This window comes from Ranitomeya imitator, chromosome 3 (assembly GCF_032444005.1).
Source record: "Ranitomeya imitator isolate aRanImi1 chromosome 3, aRanImi1.pri, whole genome shotgun sequence".
In the NCBI taxonomy this organism is placed as follows: domain Eukaryota; kingdom Metazoa; phylum Chordata; class Amphibia; order Anura; family Dendrobatidae; genus Ranitomeya; species Ranitomeya imitator.
Window position 1 is genome coordinate 137,320,066 of NC_091284.1, and position 19,328 is coordinate 137,339,393.

General features: G+C 48.4%; 1 protein-coding gene across 7 annotated transcripts in view; it reads left to right on the forward strand.

Annotated features, from left to right (window-relative positions):
• The first annotated feature begins 1,144 nt into the window (after positions 1 to 1,144).
• BCLAF3 (BCLAF1 and THRAP3 family member 3) overlaps positions 1,145 to 19,328 on the forward strand; it is a 148,272-nt gene continuing 130,088 nt past the window's right edge. For 3 of the 7 annotated variants that reach the window (XM_069761506.1, XM_069761511.1, XM_069761509.1), the window contains exon 1: positions 1,359 to 1,467. The gene's annotated coding sequence lies outside the window, so the exon portion shown is untranslated. Of the gene's footprint in view, positions 1,468 to 19,328 lie in introns of all 7 variants that reach the window. The other 4 variants (XM_069761507.1, XM_069761508.1, XM_069761505.1 and 1 more) reach the window with 3 other exon arrangements.

The window sequence follows — 19,328 nt, forward strand, 5'->3', positions numbered from 1 at the left end:
GCGCACGCGCGGCCCCAGGAAGATGGCCGCCCCCACCGATGCAAGGGATTACAGCGCAGATCGCGCGCTGTGTCTTCACGTGGGCGCAGGGAAGTCGGAACTCTGGACATGCGCACACCACTACGCCACCAACGGAAAGCTGGGGAAGAAAAGAGCGCTGTGAACACGCCCACCTGACCAGACCAGCCTGATTGACAGGCGAAAACGGCGACTTTGGTAATGTATTTCTCAGCATAGGTGGGGTATCAGGGTACACTACATACACTATAGTAACGCACAGCGCAGGCCCTATTTAACAGTATTTATAGCTCAATCTGAAAAAACGGGGTGACAGGTTCCCTTTAAGGATTTGTTCAGGATTTGCTGTGGATTGGACGCTGCGTACAGCCGCAGCGTCCAGATTTTACAGCATAGCGGACGGGATTTTATGAAATCCCATATCACTAAGTGTGCAGGGCCGCATGAGCTACATGGCTGCTATATACTACGTGGGCAGTACTATATACTACATGGCTGCTATATACTACGTGGGCAGTACTATATACTACATGGCTGCTATATACTACGTGGGCAGTACTATATACTACATGGCTACTATATACTACGTGGGCAGTACTATATACTACATGGCTACTATATACTATGTAGACAGTACTATATACTATATGGCTGCTATATACTACATGGGCAGTACTATATACTACATGGCTGCTATATACTACGTGGGGAGTACTAGATACTACGTGGGACTGGCCAATATACTACGCGTCTGTGCTGTATACTACGTGGCTCTCTGCTGTATACTATGTCGCTTTGCAATATACTATGTAGCTGGGCAATATACTACGTGACTGGGCAATATACTACGTGGCTGTTCAATATACTACGTGGCTGGGCAATATACTACGTGGGCTGTGCAATATACTATGTGGCTGTGCAATATACTACGTGGCTGGGCAGTATACTATGTGGCTGGGCAATATACTACATGGCCTGTGCTATATACTACGTGGCTGGACAATCTAGTACCCTAATACATGGCCTAGAGGCCCTAGACAGTCCACAGACAATAGTTACATGTGGGAATGTGACTAGTATGAACCATAGAGCTGCCATAAAGCATGAGGGACAGACCTGCTCCCATGACACACTGTACAGCAGAGCACGGTGAGCATGTCTGTGCTCGGACACTGTGCAGGGGGCTGCAGGCAGCACATGTGACCACACAGCTCGCGGGTGTGAGGAGGCGGCACACTGACACTGCGCGGCATGGTTGCACGGTGCCCGCCAGGCTGCAGCGTGTGTTGTGAGGAGGATGAGTGCGGGGCTGAGCTTAGCTTCCACTTCCGGGGGAGGACACAGCAGCCGGAGCCGTAGTACTGGCAGCAGCAGCAGCGGATCGCATGGGGTGAAGGCAAGGAGTCCGCGTCCTGTCTGTGTAGCCCGGGCCGCGCTGCAGCCGCTCCGGTAAGGCTCCTGCTCACACGTGGGGCGGGGGGTGTACGGGCGCCATCACTGTGCGGTAATAGACGTGCGGGCTCCCCTCCCACATGCGGCCACATTCCGTGCAGGTCCCGTGCAGCAGCAGATGTCTGCAATGGTGGCAGCAGGACGTGCAGAGCTCCGTGTGCGCCCCCTGCCTCCAGGCCCCCGCTCCCGCCGCTAGCCCGTGCTTTGTGGTCCCCTCCTCCGCTGGGGCACGCTTCTCACCCCTCGTAGGCTCGTGCCGGGGAGTCCATTCTTTTTGGAATAATGGGCTGCAGCGTCCTGTGGTGACAACTACTCCTCTCAGCATGTGCTGGGAGTAGTAGTGCGTAGACATGATTGAAGACCACTGCAGTGCTGAGTAATGGTTACTCGAGTATTTGGGGGTCAGATGTGATTCATTGCGTTGCAGGAAAAGTACATGTTTGGTGCGCAGGTAAATGGCGTGTAGCAGTGTCCGTGTCCCTGCTGTCCCCTCTTATGACGACGTGGGCGTAAATCTGTCCTTCTGACTAAGGCTAGGGTCACATTGCGTTAGGGCAGTCTGTTTAGCGTATAGCGCTACGGACTGCGCTAACGCAATGTCCCAAAAGGGATCGTGTTTGCCGATCCTGCTAGCGCAGATCCCTGATCTGCGCTAGCAAGGAACGGACCACGAACGCTGCAAGGAACGGACCACGAACGCTGCAAGCAGCGTTCGCAGTCCATCACTCAAATGATGGCCCATCGCTAGCGCATGCCCAATGTATATTGCCCGATGTGGGCGTGCGCTAGCGATGCGTTCGCCATTACAATCAATGGCGGCGTTAACTGACTACGTTACACCGCATTATGCCGCGGTGTAACGTAGTCCATTAAACGGGGTCACATAACGCAATGTGACCCTAGCCTTATATTCCCTGGATCCAATCTGACCTCGGCCAGTCTCCCACAGTAAGTTGCTGTCATTGAGACATTTTCCATTGGTTTGACTCATCCTTCACCTATGGTCATCCCGTCAGATCTGGTATCAGAACTCTGCGTCTTGTGAAAGGGCTCTCCTCCACCAATCAGTGCTCCGCTGAGGCTCCGCGACGTATGTTTTCTCATCATTGGGTCAATTATGCAAATCACAACCTGATCAGAGTGTGATCATAGTGTGCTCCGATTCTCTCAAATGAGAAGATGGGACCGCACTCAGATGTCATGTCTGATGTTTTTCACGTACTCATTGACCTGCATGGCCGAATGTGATCTGAAGATTTGTCCGAACCCAATTTTTTATTTTTTTCCCTGAATCGCCTCTGACCAAGAAAATAATCAGACATATGTACTGCCCCATACAGGGGCGGACACAGACAGCTTGGGGTCCCTGTGCAGGAAATGTGCCTGGCCCCCCCCTCCTTTTAAGGTGACAAAGAGATATATCTGATTCTAATGCATCAGGTTTTCTAGAATATGTGTGTCCACGTAGTATATTGCCCAGTCACGTAGTATCAATAGTAAAAACTTGGTCACACAGGGTTAATAGCAGCGGTTACGGAGTGCGTTACCCGCGGCATAACGCGGTCCGTTACCGCTGGCATTAATCCTGTGTGAGCGGTGACCGGAGGGAAGTAAGGAGCTGACGCTGACTGCAGGGAGTATGGAGCGGCGTCGGGGACACTGACTGCGCCGCGGGGAGTATGGAGCGGCGCCGGGGACACTGACTGCGCCGCGGGGAGTATGGAGCTGGCGCTGGGGACACTGACTGCGCCGCGGGGAGTATGGAGCGGGGAGTATGGAGCGGCGCTGGGGACACTGACTGCGCCGCGGGGAGTATGGAGCGGCGCCGGGGACACTGACTGCGCCGCGGGGAGTATGGAGCGGGCGCCGGGGACACTGACTGCGCCGCGGGGAGTATGGAGCGGCGCCGGGGACACTGACTGCGGGGAGTATGGAGCAGCCATTTTCTTCCTGTCTGCGCCCGTCGCTGATTGGTCACGGCTGTTTTGCCGCGACCAATCAGCGACTTGGATTTCCAGGACAGACAGAGGCCGCGACCAATGAATATCCGTGACAGACAGACAGACAGACAGGACAGACGGACGTGACCCTTAGACAATTATATAGTAGACTAGAATATGCATGTCCCCGTAGTATATGGACAATGATGATTCCAGAATTCGCGGCACACTGTGCCCGTCGCTGATTGGTCGAGGCAACCTTTATGACATCTACGTCGATACTGTGCCCGTCGCTGATTGGTCGAGGCGAATTCGCGGCAGACTTTGCCTGTCGCTGATTGGTTGAGGCAACCTTTATGACATCATCGTCGCCATGCTGTGCCCGTCGCTGATTGCTGTGTGAGACAGGAAGCAGGACGGATCCATTCCCTGCAGCTCCACTCCCATCTTCTCCTGCAGGCAGCGGAGCTGCATGGATTGCTTCCTGCCCGAGCACATGAGGGCAATCTTGGCAGGGGCCCCACGGAGCCGGATAAACAGGCCAGATAGCACTCAATATTAGCCGCCCTGCAGGCAGGGCTGGTTTTAGGCAAAATGGGGCCCCAAATGCTAACATATTGCACATCACACAGAAGCATTTTGGTTGTATTTACAAGCGCTGAGTTCAGGCCGCTAAATGAGTGTGATCGATAATATTGAAGCCGGTGAATGCTTGTTTCCTGGCCTCTTTACTCTTTATAAAAGAATTAGATGGTGGCCCGATTCTAACGCATAGGGTATTCTAGAATATGCATGTCCACGTAGTATATTGCCCAGTCCACGTAGTATATTGCCCAGCCCACGTAGTATATTGCCCAGCCCACATAGTATATTGCCCAGCCCACATAGTATATTGCCCAGTCCACGTAGTATATTGCCCAGCCCACGTAGTATATTGCCCGCCCACGTAGTATATTGCCCAGCCCACGTAGTATATTGCCCAGCCCACGTAGTATATTGCCCAGCCCACGTAGTATATTGCCCAGCCCACGTAGTATATTGCCCAGCCCACGTAGTATATTGCCCAGCCCACGTAGTATATTGCCCAGCCAGGTTTGTCACAGTTAAAAAAATAAAAAATACACATATACCACATATACTCACCTTTCCGAGGGAGCCCTTGTAGCCCACGGCAGGTTCCGGTCCCAGGGTTGGTATTAGCGCAGGACCTGTGATGACGTCGCGGTCACATGACTGTGACGTTATGGCAGGTCCTTGTCGCGCAGGGCCTGCCACCGGAACCTGCAATGGAATATGGTGGCCGGCGCGAGCTGCAACGGAGGGTGAGTAGAGCAGGTTTTTTTTTTTTTTTTAAATTATTTTTAACATTACATTTTTTACTATTGATGCCGCATAGGTAGCGTCAAACACGCAGCATCCAGATGTTCCAGCATAGTGGAGGGGATTTTATGAAATCCCGTCTCCACTATGCGTGGTAACACGCATCCGGCGGCCCTGCGACTCCGGACATGCGGCGCGTCTTTTTAGATCGCAGCATGTCCGTGTACCTTGCGGCGACGCTGCGCCGCCGCAAGGTATAACACAGGGCCCTATGGTGGGGTGCGATGATCCCGGATGTGTGCTATGAACACATACGGCATCATCGCGTCACAGAAGGGGGCGGAGCTTAGCACGGAACTGGTTTGCCGCTCCAACCAAACCGCCGGCCATCCTGTAGGTGGACACGTACCCTTAATGTGTCTGCTCATAGCGAACTGGTGCCCAGTCGTGGTCTGTGGGCCGCTTTGGTCGACATCTTCCATCTTAGCGTTTTCCGCTCCTATGAACCTGCTGTTGTATCGGTCACATGCGCACATAAGCTCACACAGGCCCAGTGACTGGCCCCGACTTATCGTTTGCAGGGTATTTAAGTCGCTTTTCTTTTTTTGTCTTCTGACGTTGCCGTTTTTTTGCACCAAATTCTCCAAAATAGAGCGCGCCGTTCGCAAACTTTCTGCACAGGCAAAAATCTTTTTTTAGTACAGAAAGTCACACATTTCACAATGTCACACAAAAAAATGCAATGCGAAAATGTTCTGGCATACATAAAATTACTACCGGGGGAAGACAGGAGGATATTTTTTGTGTTTCTGAAAAGTCACAAATGATCAATCATGCGAAAATATCTGGAAACCCAACCTGGCGAAGTGAAAAAAAAAAGTAAAACAGATGAACAAAAAAAAATGTACTTAGGAGAACATGTTTGTGCTTTAGTTCACACCCCCTTCCTCGTAGTTTGTGCTTTAGTTTACACTCCCTTCCTCGTAGTTTGTGCTTTAGTTTACACTCCCTTCCTCGTAGTTTGTGCTTTAGTTTACACCCCCTTCCTCGTAGTTTGTGCTTTAGTTTACACTCCCTTCTTCGTAGTTTGTACTTTGCACGCTCCATGGCTTTTCACATAACTTGCTCACCCAGCGTGTATGTAGTAAGCAGTGAGCTGGGGAGAAGAATGGACACATGGCCGCAGCCAGGCACAAGGATCTAGGAGCTAGAAAGGATTGTGGAAATGGATGTTCGTCTAATTTCCATTTCATAAATGCAGATTCTTATTCTCTATTGGGATTGGACCTGTGACCCACATTAGAGAGCTGCTGCTGATGGGGATAGTTCTTGACCATTAAATTAGGTTACTTGCGTTTTTTCATTGCATTTTTGATCCTGCTTTTTTTGCCATTTGGTATGTTAGGCTACGTTCACATTGGCGTTCCGCCAATGTGCGTCGCTGTTGCGCCGGCGACGCGCCGGCGACGCAGCGGCGACGCGCCCCTATGTTTAACATAGGGGACGCGTGCGTCGTTTTGGTGGCGTTTTTCGCCACGTGCGTCGTTTCCGACGCTAGCGTCGGACGCAAGAAAACGCTACTTGTAGCATTTTCTGTGCGTCCGATTTTCGTCGGAAAACGACGCACGCGTCGCAAAACGCGCGCGTTTTTGCGCGTTTTAGCGTGCGTCGCGCGTTGCGTCGCCGACGCACGGCGGCGCAACGCTAATGTGAACGTAGCCTTATGTAGTGATGAGCGAGTGTACTCGGGTGGTCTCTGAGTATTTCGCTGTGCTCGGAGATTTAGTTTCTGTCCATGCAGCTGCATGATTTGCGGCTGCTTGACAGCTTCAATAAATGTGGGGAATGCCTGTTTGTTAAGGAATCTCCACATGTATTCAAGCTGTCTAGCAGTCACAAATCATGCAGCTGCACGGACAGGAACTAAATCTCTGAGCACAATAAAATACTCAGAGACCACCCGAGCATGCTCAGAGAAACTCGCATAACGAGTACACTCGCTCATCACTAATGTTATGCTTTAAAGGGAACCTGTCACCCCGTATTTTAAAGATGAGATAAAAATGGCATTAACAAGGGCCAGAGCTGAGCTTTACAGTACTGTCTTCTGTGTGTTTATATTCCGCACCTATGTTGCCGAAATACCTTTTGAAAGTCGGCGTTTGGTGCTGTCACTCAGTCAGGTCTGGTCAGATGGGCGTTGATAAGTTGCGGTTCCTCCCCCACCTCTTGCGTTTCCCTGCGAATGTTATTCCCGCCGTCAGCGTTGTGCTTAGCGCCTGCGCACTAACGTATAATTTGGCGCCTGCGTATTATGGTTTTCCCAACTGTGGGCATATCATAATGGACATTACTGCGCATGCGCGTGTCGGCACTTTTACCTGTGTGCCCCGGAAGTGGTCATATGCGCATACTGTATAGCTGGATGCCGGTAACAGTTTCTCAGCCCCACCTGCGATCGTAAGTTTTACCGGCATCCAGCTATACATTAAATGCGCATATAACCACTTCCGGGGCACACAGGTAAAAGTGCCGACAAGCGCCTGCGCAGTGATGTAACGTACGCTATGCCCACAGTTGGGCACAGCATAATGCGCAGGCGCAAGAGGCTCATTTAATGCGCAACTGCGAAAAAAGTGCGCGATCTGTGTGATTCACAGAGCGCATTTAAGTCATACACGCCGAGGAGCAGGGGGGAGGAACCGCAACTTATCAACGCCCATCTGACCAGACCTGACTGAGTGACAGCACCAAACGCCGACTTTCAAAAGGTATTTCGGCAAGATAGGTGCGGAATATAAACACACAGAAGACAGTACTGTAAAGCTCAGCTCTGGCCCTTGTTAATGCCATTTTTATCTCATCTTTAAAATACGGGGTGACAGGTTCCCTTTAAATAAAGCTGTTTTGGTTTTGATGCTTCCTGGTTTTTGGCTTTGACAAAACTTTGATATACCATTTTTTGCAGATTATAAGACACACCGGATTATATAACGCACCACAAATTTTGAGGAGAAAAATAGGATTTATTTTTTTTTAATGAAATGGTGCTTCTTACAATCCATGCATCTTATTGCTTACCAAGGGTGGTGGCTGCGGTAAAGCGGGGTCCCAGGATCTCATCCCTGAGATCTTGGTGCGGAGATCTCCATCTGTGGGCAGCACGGTGGCGCAGTGGTTAGCACAGCAGCTTTGCAGTGCTGGAGTCCTGTGTTCAAAACCCACCACGGACAACATCTGCAAAGAGGTTGTATATTCTCCCCGTGTTTGCGTGGGTTTCCTCCAGGTTCTCCGGTTTCCTCCCACAAAGACATACTGATAGGGAATTTAGATTGTGAGCCCCATCGGGGACAGCGATGATAATGTATGTAAAGCGCTGTGGAATATGTTAGCGCTATATGAAAAATAAAGAAGAAAGATGATCTGCGCATGCGCCGCCCCCGGCAGCCATTTTCCCCGAGTCCACCGCATAGGAATCCATGTAACTGTGGGGCTCTGGGCTTTCATAAAATGTTGGCAGAGCCCCTGCAGCACAGAACACCAGCAGCGGCGCACATCCAAACACCCCCTCATCCCAGCCTGCAGCAGTGCCTCCTCCAGCAGCGACCCTGGAACCCTGCTCCACCGCGGCGGTAAGGTAAATCCGCATTATAAGACGCACCCAATTTTCCCCAAAATTTGGAGGAAAAAAGTGCGTCTTATAATCTGGAAAATACGGTACTTATGTGCAGATTACATGTGTTTTGGGTGTTTTTCCACCACAAAATACACTAATAATGCATGTGTGTTTTTTTTAACCTGTGAATTTTCTGCATTTAAAGGGAACCTGTCACCTCAAATTGGCGGGATATTAAAATGATTTGATACCGGTCCGATGGGCGGCGTATCCTCTTCATTTCTCCACCCCGTCTGTCCCTGTTTTCAGCAATATTTTAGGGAATAAGAGTATGCGTGCACCATAGTTGGTGCGTGCGCCATAAAGTCTTCGGTGGCGCATGCGCAGTATGCTTTGCCCTACTGCGGACAAAGCCGAAAAACATTACTGCGTATGCGCCTGCGCACTATGTATCAGAAGTATTTCACTGTGTTCTGGGACATAGTGCGCAGGCGCATGCGCAGCAATGCATTTAGGCTTTGCCCGCAGTAGGGCGTGCGTCACCGAATACTGCATGGCGCACGCGCCAACTATGGCGCACGCATACTCTTATTCCCTAAAATATTGCGGAAAACAGGGACAGACGGGGTGGAGAAATGAAGAGGATACGCCGCCCATCGGACCATGCAGTATTCGGTGGCGCACGCCCTACTGCGGGCAAAGCCGAAATGCATTAGTGCGCAGGCACATGCGCAGTATGTCCCAGAACACAGTGAAATACTTCCGGTACATAGGGCGCATGCACAGTAATGCTTTTCGGCTTTGCCCGCAGTAGGGCAAAGCATACTGCGCGTGCGCCACCGAAGACTGCATGCATACTCTTGTTCCCTAAAATATTACCGAAAACAGGGACGGACGGGGTGGAGAAATGAAGAGGATACGCCGCCCATCGGACCGGTAACAAATCAATTTAATATCCCGCCAATTTGAGGTGACAGGTTCCCTTTAATGCACGTCTATGGGGAAAATCTGCACAGACAACTCGGCGTTCCCACAAGAGAAATTGACATGCTGTCAATTTCAAACTCGCACCGGAGGTCAGTTTACGCTGAGAAAATATAAGCACCGTGGGCATGAGATTTCTGTAAATCCCATCCACTTTGCCGGAACTGTAAGATGCTGCTTTCTTGGTGCAGTAAAAATACGCAGCGTCAAAAAACGCACCAAAAGCTCATAGTTGGAACATAGTCTTACATGGCAGCCATTCAAAATGTAATGTACATTGTTTGGAAATACAAGGATTTTCTTGGCAAAATCATCTGTTTCCAACTGGAGACTATTAGCCAATCACATCTGCAATTGCCCTCTTAAAGGGGTTGCCTCTGAGTAGATGTCCCATTAAAGGAACCTGTCATTTGATTCACGTTGCCCTAATTACAGGCAGTATGAATTGGAGTCGGGTACGATTTCAGCCGGGCATAGTATGAAAATCCGGCGGCATCATTGGACTAGTCAGGTCTCTTGATCCTCGGCCAACTTCTCCCCTCGCTACTTCAGTTGATTGATCTCTTGCTATCAGTCTCATTACGTCCTAGTCAAAATTCTTGATTCTCATTCGATCATGATGGATTGTGACTGTATGAACAGAAAATGAAATAATTTACGGTCATAAAAAAACAACTAACATTTGAGTACATGGTTTTAATTAGTAAAAATATAATTGCTACATTACCTTAAGTCCATATTTAAAGTTTGTGAACACTTTTTTGCATTGTGAAAAGCCATAAAGTGTTTGGGTTTGTGCAACTTTTAATTAATGTATCACTCCATAGGGTTGTCAAGTGTAAAGTCCCCAGTCAGAGTTATTTATGGACCGCCGCTCCAGCGCCGCCTCCCCTCCTATGCACAATATATGACTGCTGCAGACAGCACGAGACTGCTGAGGTGAATGATTGGCTGCAGCAGTCGTGTACTGTAGTCGTGATGTCACCATGTCAACAAAAACCTGTAGACAAACTTGTCATTCATGTCAACCAAGACCTGAGATCAGTGGAAAGAGCAAGCTGGAGGGGCAGGCGGAAAGAACGGCAGAATTTCTTCTTTTTTAACAGCGCAAGCATGTGGTGTATCAGCATTTTACAGTGGACATGAGATGTAACCACGTGACTTTCTAGATTAACTCGTTTCTGCCATCGGATGGAATAGTACGTCCGATGGCAGAACCCCCGCTTTGATTCGGGCTCCGGCGGTGAGCCTGCATCAAAGCCGGGACATGTCAGCTATTTTGAACAGCTGACATGTGCCCGCAATAGGTGCGGGTGGACCCGCTGTCCACCTGTACCTATTAACTAGTTAAATGCCGCTGTCAAAGGTGATCAGGGGTCATCGGTGTGTCGGCATGACAACCAGAGGTCTCCAGCAGACCTCTGGTTGTTGATGCCAGATTGCTATGAGCGCCACCCAGTGTTTATGATATACATTTATTGTGCACACTTTGAAAGTTCAAAAGGTAAATGTTAAATGGGTTACAAAATAATGTCCTATTGTGGCATACCTCTAAAATAAAGAAGTATGGAGTAGCATAGTAGTAGATCTATACCTGTGCTTTCACCCCTCTCTCCCAAATCCAGCCAATCACAGCTCTGCATCTGACCCATCAGACTCTGCTGAGCTGTGAATGAGAGTGCTTAAGTCTCATGCACATGTCGCTTATTTGTGACTTGCAGATTTGGTGCAGATTTAAATTTGCAGCATGTTAATTCTTTCAGCGTTTTTGCTGCACATGTTACCCATACTCATGAGTGGGCAAAAATCTGAACCAAAAACTCAGCGTTTTTCCTGCCAAGAAGTGCAAAAATTTCTGCACCAAATACTTTAATGTGTGCACATACCCTACAAATCCGCATACACATAAGTCACACTTATTGTGAGTGAGCTTATAGTATTAAGCTACAATCACAGTTATTCCAACCAGTCTCAACCACAAACTGGTTTGGTTTGGCAGGGAGAACAGATCCTATCCATATGAACTGGAATGCTACAGAAACCACAATGTGCATTCTTATACTAGAAGTTTACCTTCTGATTTAGGCTACTCTGCCACGAAACAGCTCTAACTTCAATTATGTCACCTGTAATGGCAGCAGTAGCGCACCATGCCACTAAATTTCTGCTATCAAAATGATGTAAACCTTGTAGACCCCACGTGGTCATTGGGCTCCATCGGGCAACATATGAATCTGTTATATGATGTGTCCTCCATCATGGATTTGGTTATTACTGGAAACTTTGATGCATCTGGGCACCAATCCTACTATTAGGGACATGTTAAGGTATAGATAATGTTAGAAAGGTTTCTTTACTTGTTTCATACTATGCATCATTTGTGATCCTTGGAGATGAAACCAAACAATCTTGTAAATCCGTTGGAACGCTGCATTTCTGCCTGGCTGCTGGCGTTGCAGTACTGTGCCATACTTTGGTACATTAGGATGAAATAATTTCCTAAATCCTGTAACGCTGAGGAGGCACAGGTTTTCCTGCCCTCCTCAGGGTGGGTTTACGCTAGCCGATGATGACTGTTAAACAACCGATTAGTAGTCATATATTAGGCAGTTTAGGCAGACAGACTACACTTTCATTGTACACAGACTGTGTGGCTATGGTTGTGTATAACATACTCGTAGTAATGATCCCATGTTGCAGTCTGGTACCTTCATCAGCATGGGACAAATGAAACTAACAGATAGGGTTGGGCACTCAGGTTCATTTACACTGAAAGATTAACGTGCATGAGTGTTCTCAAGATAATCTGAGTGTAAACAGGCTGCTGATCATCTGATGAACAAGCGAAACGCTCATTCACCCGTGTGAGGCGGTGACCGGAGTTCTATGCGAGGGTCGCTGTGTGTCCCCCAGGATGTGCAAAGAAGCATATGGAAGCTGCAGGAGAGGAGTGCATTGCAGTCACAGGCTTAGCTTTGATTACAATGAAAAATAAAAGTGAGTGTTGTTCTTGGGCAAGTTTTGTGTCCAGGGCAGATATAAGAAAACCTGCTCTGGGTTTTTATTTTTTAACCCCTTCATGACCCAGCCTATTTTGACCTTAAAGACCTTGCCGTTTTTTGCAATTCTGACCAGTGTCCCTTTATGAGGTAATAACTCAGGAACGCTTCAACGGATCTTAGCGGTTCTGAGATTGTTTTTTCGTGACATATTGGGCTTCATGTTAGTGGTAAATTTAGGTCAATAAGTTCTGCGTTTATTTGTGATAAAAACGGAAATTTGGCGAAAATTTTTAAAATTTCGCAATTTTCACATTTTGAATTTTTATTCTGTTAAACCAGAGAGATATGTGACACAAAATAGTTAATAAATAACATTTCCCACATGTTTACTTTACATCAGCACAATTTTGGAAGCAAAATTTTTTTTTGTTAGGAAGTTATAAGGGTTAAAATTTGACCAGCGATTTGTCATTTTTACAACGAAATTTACAAAACCATTTTTTCTAGGACGTCATCCTGACAGCACTCTGGAGGACGTCCTTCCTCCCTTGCTGGGACAGGAAACACACGAGAGTTTAAAAGGTCCGGTCCCACCCCCAAACCTCGGTGTTTTTCCTGTCCCTGCAAGGGACGCACGAGAGCAACTTACCGGAGCTCAGGGGGATCATGCGGCTCGTCCAATACCCTTCCCCCTGTCAAGAGGCTCAGGGCAGATACCCTCCAGAGGGGGGTCCCTCTGCTCCAAAGACCAGGAGTGGACAAGGCTCCTGGAGGCAGCCGCTCCTCCCGGAGGGAGGCTCTCGGCTGCGGACGCGGTTCCTGGAGGCCGGCGGTGCCCGGCTCGGCGTCTTTGAGCGGAAGTTCCCAGGGGCCGCGTCACTTCCGGTTTCGCGGCACCCGTTACCGTCACTTCCGGTAACGCTGATGTACGGGGGAGGTGTGCGTTCCAGCGCGGTTCAGTCGGCGGCTGTAGCGCTTCTGTTGGGAGTTCCGAGGACCTCTGCAAACATGGAAGGAAGCATGCCACCTGAGGAGGGGGTAAGTGCGCATAGCGCAAACTTCCCCACCGGCTCGCACAGACAGGTGCTCCTTACCTATTCCCTATCTTATATCGTTTAAGGATAAGGGTACCCCCGCTGTCCCGCCTGGTCCAGTTAAGAAATCCGGCAAGGCCTCTGGAAAGTCCAGTAGATGCCCCATATGTAGCGTAAAGCTGCCAGACTCGCATGGGAAAACCTTATGTGCAGATTGCACATCCAAGGTTATGAGAGATGAGCAGCCCTCACTGCTATCGGAGATGAGGTCCCTTATACGAGAGGAAGTCCAATCCTCTCTGTCTAGTATGATGGAAAGATCTAGCCCTATTCCTGTCCGCAAGAGGGCCAGGAAGGAACGGGACTTTAAAGAACCAGAATTTTCCTCTGAAGATAGGTCTGACTCTGAAGACTTTGTCTCTGAAGAGGAAGGGGAGCTTCCTTCGGGAAGCCAGGACCACCAGAGGAAGTACCTCTTCCAGGCTGAGGATACGAATGATCTGGTGCAAGCGGTGCGGAGCACAATGCAAATAGAAGGAACTGCTAAACCGCAATCCAGGCAGGACCTGATGTTTGGGGGACTTATGTCGCGTCGGCAGACAGTCTTCCCAGTTAGCGAGCATATCAAAGCCATGGTACTCGAAGAGTGGAAGGAGGCAGAACGTCGGCTGGTATTGTCCAAGGACTTTAAGGCTCGTCTGCCGTTTGACTCAGAGGAAGTAAAACTTTGGGACGAGATCCCCAAAGTGGACGTTCCTGTGGCAAAGGTTGCCAAAAGGACTGCTATTCCTTTCGAGGACTCATCAAACTTACGCGATCCCATGGATCGGAAAGCCGACGTACTGTTAAAAAGGACCTGGGAATCCTCTGCGGCGCTAATTAAGACCAACATTGCAGCTACCTCAGTAGCCCGGTCTATGTACCTTTTGGTTGGGTCAATTAGAAGAGCATCTCTCTAATAAGACCCCGAGATCCTAAAATCTCTCCCTATAATGAGATCTGCCACGGCTTTTCTGTCCGACATAACGGCTGAATCCGTCAGATTTTCGGCCAGAAGTAGTTCATTATCTAATGCGGCTAGGAGGGCGGTCAGGCTAAGATCTTGGTCTGGAGATAATGCCTCTAAGACCAAGCTATGCTCAATCCCCTTTTCAGGTACAAGGGTATTCGGTCCATCTCTAGATACTATTCTAGAGTCAGCCTCTGACAAGAAAAAAGGGTTTCCGGAGGACAAGCCTAAGAGGTCGCAGTCCTTTCGGAGAGGGTTCTCCTTCAGGAGACAGTCAGACTTCAGAGGCGGTAGATCTAACAGGGGATTCAACAGGGGTTCACATACCCAGGGTAATAGGAACAGAAATGTTTTCTTCAGTCCCTCCTCGAAATCTAAGTCTCAATGACGCCACCCTTATAGGGGGGAGGCTTCATCACTTTTCAGACAGCTGGACTCAAATCACCAAGAATCAGTGGGTTCTTCGGACTGTGGCAGAGGGCTACAGGATCGAGCTTTATTCCCCTCCACCAGACAGATACATTGTTCCTATGATGGTTCCTCGGGACTCGCCCATGATGATAGACTTAATGGGGATGCTTTCCTCTCAAGTCATAATTCCAGTACCACCATTAGAAGTAGGCCAGGGTCACTACTCTTCCCTATTTTCAATAACGAAACCCTCCGGCGACTCTCGCACAATAGTGAACCTGAAACCCCTGAATCATTGGGTCAGGTACAAGAGGTTCCGTATGGAGTCAGTTCGTTCGGCAATCCTCCTCATAGATCAGAACGATGTAATGTGCACTTTCGACCTGAAAAGTGCCTATTATCAGGTTCCCATTCACCCTCTTTCTCAGAGGCTTCTGAGGTTTGCGGTAGTTCTGCCATCTGGGACCTGTCACTTCCAGTTTCAGAGCCTTCCGTTCGGCCTTGCATCGGCTCCTCGGATTTTTACAAAGTTGGTGTCGGAGATTGTTGCTTTCCTAAGGAACCAAGGAATCAGAATAATTCCTTATCTCGACGACTTCCTCCTGGTGGCAAGTACTCCGGAGATTCTAGTAGATCACAGGAACCGAACCTTATCTGTGATGGAACAGTTAGGTTGGGTCATAAATTGGCAGAAATCCGACTTAACTCCGGAACACAAGAAGATCTTCCTGGGAGTATGTTTGGATTCAGTAAACAGAATATCGCTTCTACCAGAGTCCAAGCTGGAGGCATTACGGATCCAGGTCAGACTCTTACTAGAACACAGTCTCAGTAAGGATGGCCATGAGAATGCTAGGCCTAATGACGGCATGCATACCATGTGTAAGATGGGCACCGTTCCATTCAAGACCTCTGCAGAGATTAATCCTCTCCAAATGGGACCGGCGTCAGTCTTCTCTGGACAATATTTTATAGCTGACGTATCAGGTACGAAGGTCTCTCCTTTGGTGGACAAACCCAGAGAAGTTAAGGAACGGGGTGCTATGGTCCACCGATCCCTATGTGGTAATCACAACAGACGCCTGGGGCTGGGGTGCTCATTTAAAAGGCAGGATTCTACAGGGCAGATGGCCTTCAGACGTCGTTCACAGTTCCTCCAACTTCAAAGTACTGTATGCCGTTTGGGAGGCCTTGAAAAGGAACCATCAGATTCTGGAGAATCGACATGTCAGGATTCTATCCGACAATGTGACTACGGTTTCCTTTCTGAAGCATCAAGGAGGTCCAAGGCACTATCGAGTTCAGGAACTGGCAGGGAGAATATTTTGCTGGGCAGAAAGATTGGTCCTTTCCATCTCTGCGGTTCACCTAGAAGGCTCCCAGAACGTCATTGCAGACTTCCTGAGCAGGAGAAGAGTGTTTGCAACAGAGTGGGAACTCAACCAGGATATCTTCCGGGATTTGTGTCTTCGCTGGGGAACTCCCAGTATAGACCTTTTTGCAAACAGGAGAAATTCGAAGGTCTCAAAATTCTTCTCTCTGAACCCGCGGGATCTTCCGGAAGGAATAGACGGTCTGAGCCAGGATTGGACAGAACCTCTCTCTTATGCCTTCCCTCCTCTGGCATTAATCCCTGCCGTTCTCAAGAAGATCAAGGAAGACCGGGCTCGAGTTATTCTGGTTGTGCCATACTGGCCGAAAAGAAGTTGGTTCTCCCGTCTGGTAGACTTAGCAGTCGAGAACCCAGTAGAGCTGCCTCTCAGGACAGATGTAATCCATCAGGGTCCTGTGTATCACCCAAATCCAGAGAAGCTCCATCTCTCGGCCTGGATCCTGAAGGGATGATCTTGAAGGCCAGAGAGCTATCAAGTCAAGTAATTGCCACAATCAAGGCCAGTAGGAAGCCTGTCACATCGGCAATTTATTTGAAGATCTGGAGACGATTCTGTCTGGAGGGTGGCAGGTCCGAGATTGCGGCAGGCACTCCCGACTTACCTAGAATTCTAGATTTCCTGCAGGCTGGGTTTGACAAAGGTCTCAAACCAAGCACCCTGAAAGTGCAGATCTCCGCTCTTAGCTCCTTTTTTGACTATCCCCTAGCATCTCACCCTTGGATAGTCAGGTTTATCAGAGCCACCCAGAGGTTACGCCCCACCATTAGGCAACTGTCGCCTTCCTGGGACCTTAATTTGGTCCTCAGATTTCTCTGTAAAGATACTTACGCCTCAGCTGATAATATGCCCATTTCGGTTCTAACACGAAAGACAGCGTTCTTAGTAGCTATTACCACAGCTAAGAGAGTGGGGGAGATTCAGGCTCTGAGTACTAGGGATCCGTACCTTCAGATTAGAGATGAAAGTTTAATCCTCAAACTTGATCCCTCGTTTATTCCAAAAGTAGCAACTCTTAAAAATAGGAACCAGGAAATCGTGTTACCATCCTTCTGCAATAATCCGGCTAATGCTAAGGAGAGAGCTTTGCATTCTCTAGATGTCAGACAGGCTGTCCTTGACTATCTGGCGGCCACCAACTCTTGGCGTATTGATCCAAATTTGTTTATTTTGTTTGGTGGGAGAAATAAGGAAAAAAAGGCTTCTAAGGCCTCTATCGCTCGTTGGATCACTTCGGTGATCTCTGAGGCCTACCGATCAGAGGGGATTCCTTCTCCGGGGGGTCTTCATGCACACTCTACTCGAGGGATAGCTACATCTTGGGCAGAGAGGGCTGGTGCCTCTCTAGATCAGATCTGTAGGGCGGCAACATGGGCCAGTGCTAATACCTTTTGTAAACATTATAAACTCGATGTTTTGTCTGGTTATCATACTGCTTTCGGGAGAAAGGTTCTCCAAGCGGTAATCCCACCCTGAGGAGGTGCTTTGGTACTCTCCAGAGTGCTGTCAGGATGACGTCCTGGAAAATAGGTATTAAGCTTACTGTTAATTATGTTTCCAGGAGTCCATCCTGACAGCACGGGTAGTTCCCCCCCTGGTAATATGGATTGGCATAATATAATATAACTCTGGCAGAGTTGTAGTGTGTTCATAGCATATGATGTAATATGTGTCTGATTTTTAATGTATTATGTTCAATTGACCATTAAAATGTCTTTTCTGCATTTCCTTGAGGCGGTTCTTGTTACAACACTGAGGTTTGGGGGTGGGACCGGACCTTTTAAACTCTCGTGTGTTTCCTGTCCCAGCAAGGGAGGAAGGACGTCCTCCAGAGTGCTGTCAGGATGGACTCCTGGAAACATAATTAACGGTAAGCTTAATACCTATTTTTTAGGGACCACCACATTTGAAGTCAGTTTGAGGGGTCTATATGGCTGAAAATACCCAAAAGTGACACCATTCTAAAAACTGCACCCCTCAAGGTACTCAAAACCACATTCAAGAAGTTTATTAACCCTTCAGGTGCTTCACAGCAGCAGAAGCAACATGGAAGGAAAAAATGAACATTTAACTTTTTAGTCACAAAAATTATCTTTTAGCAACAATTTTTTTATTTTCCCAATGGTAAAAGGAGAAACTGAACCACGAAAGTTGTTGTCCAATTTGTCCTGAGTACGCTGATACCTGATATGTGGGGGTAAACCACTGTTTGGGCGCACGGCAGGGCTTGGAAGGGAAGGAGCGCCATTTGACTTTTTGAATCAAAAATTGGCTCCACTCTTTAGCGGACACCATGTCACGTTTGGATAGCTCCTGTGTGCCTAAACATTGGCGCTCCCCCACAAGTGACCCCATTTTGGAAACTAGACCCCCCAAGGAACTTATTTAGATGCCTAGTGAGCACTTTAAACCCTCAGGTGCTTCACAAATTGATCTGTAAAAATGAAAAAGTACTTTTTTTTCACAAAAAAATTCTTTTCGCCTCAATTTTTTCATTTTCACATGGGCAGTAGGATAAAATGGATCATAAAATATGTTGGGCAATTTCTCCCGAGTACGCCGATACCTCATATGTGGGGGTAAACCACTGTTTGGGCACTCGGCAGGGCTCGGAAGGGAAGGCGCGCCATTTGACTTTTTGAATGGAAAATTAGCTCCAATTGTTAGCGGACACCATGTCGCGTTTGGAGAGCCCCTGTGTGCCTAAACATTGGAGCTCCCCCACAAGTGACCCCATTTTGGAAACTAGACCCCCCAAGGAACTTATCTAGATGCATATTGAGCACTTTAAACCCCCAGGTGCTTCACAGAAGTTTATAACGCAGAGCCATGAAAATAAAAAATAATTTTTCTTTCCTCAAAAATGATTTTTTAGCCTGGAATTTCCTATTTTGCCAAGGATAATAGGAGAAATTGGACCCCAAATATTGTTGTCCAGTTTGTCCTGAGTACGCTGATACCCCATATGTGGGGGTAAACCACTGTTTGGGCGCACGGCAGGGCTCGGAAGGGATGGCACGCCATTTGGCTTTTTAAATGGAAAATTAGCTCCAATCATTAGCGGACACCATGTCACGTTTGGAGAGCCCCTGTGTGCCTAAACATTGGAGATCCCCCAGAAATGACCCCATTTTGGAAACTAGACCCCCAA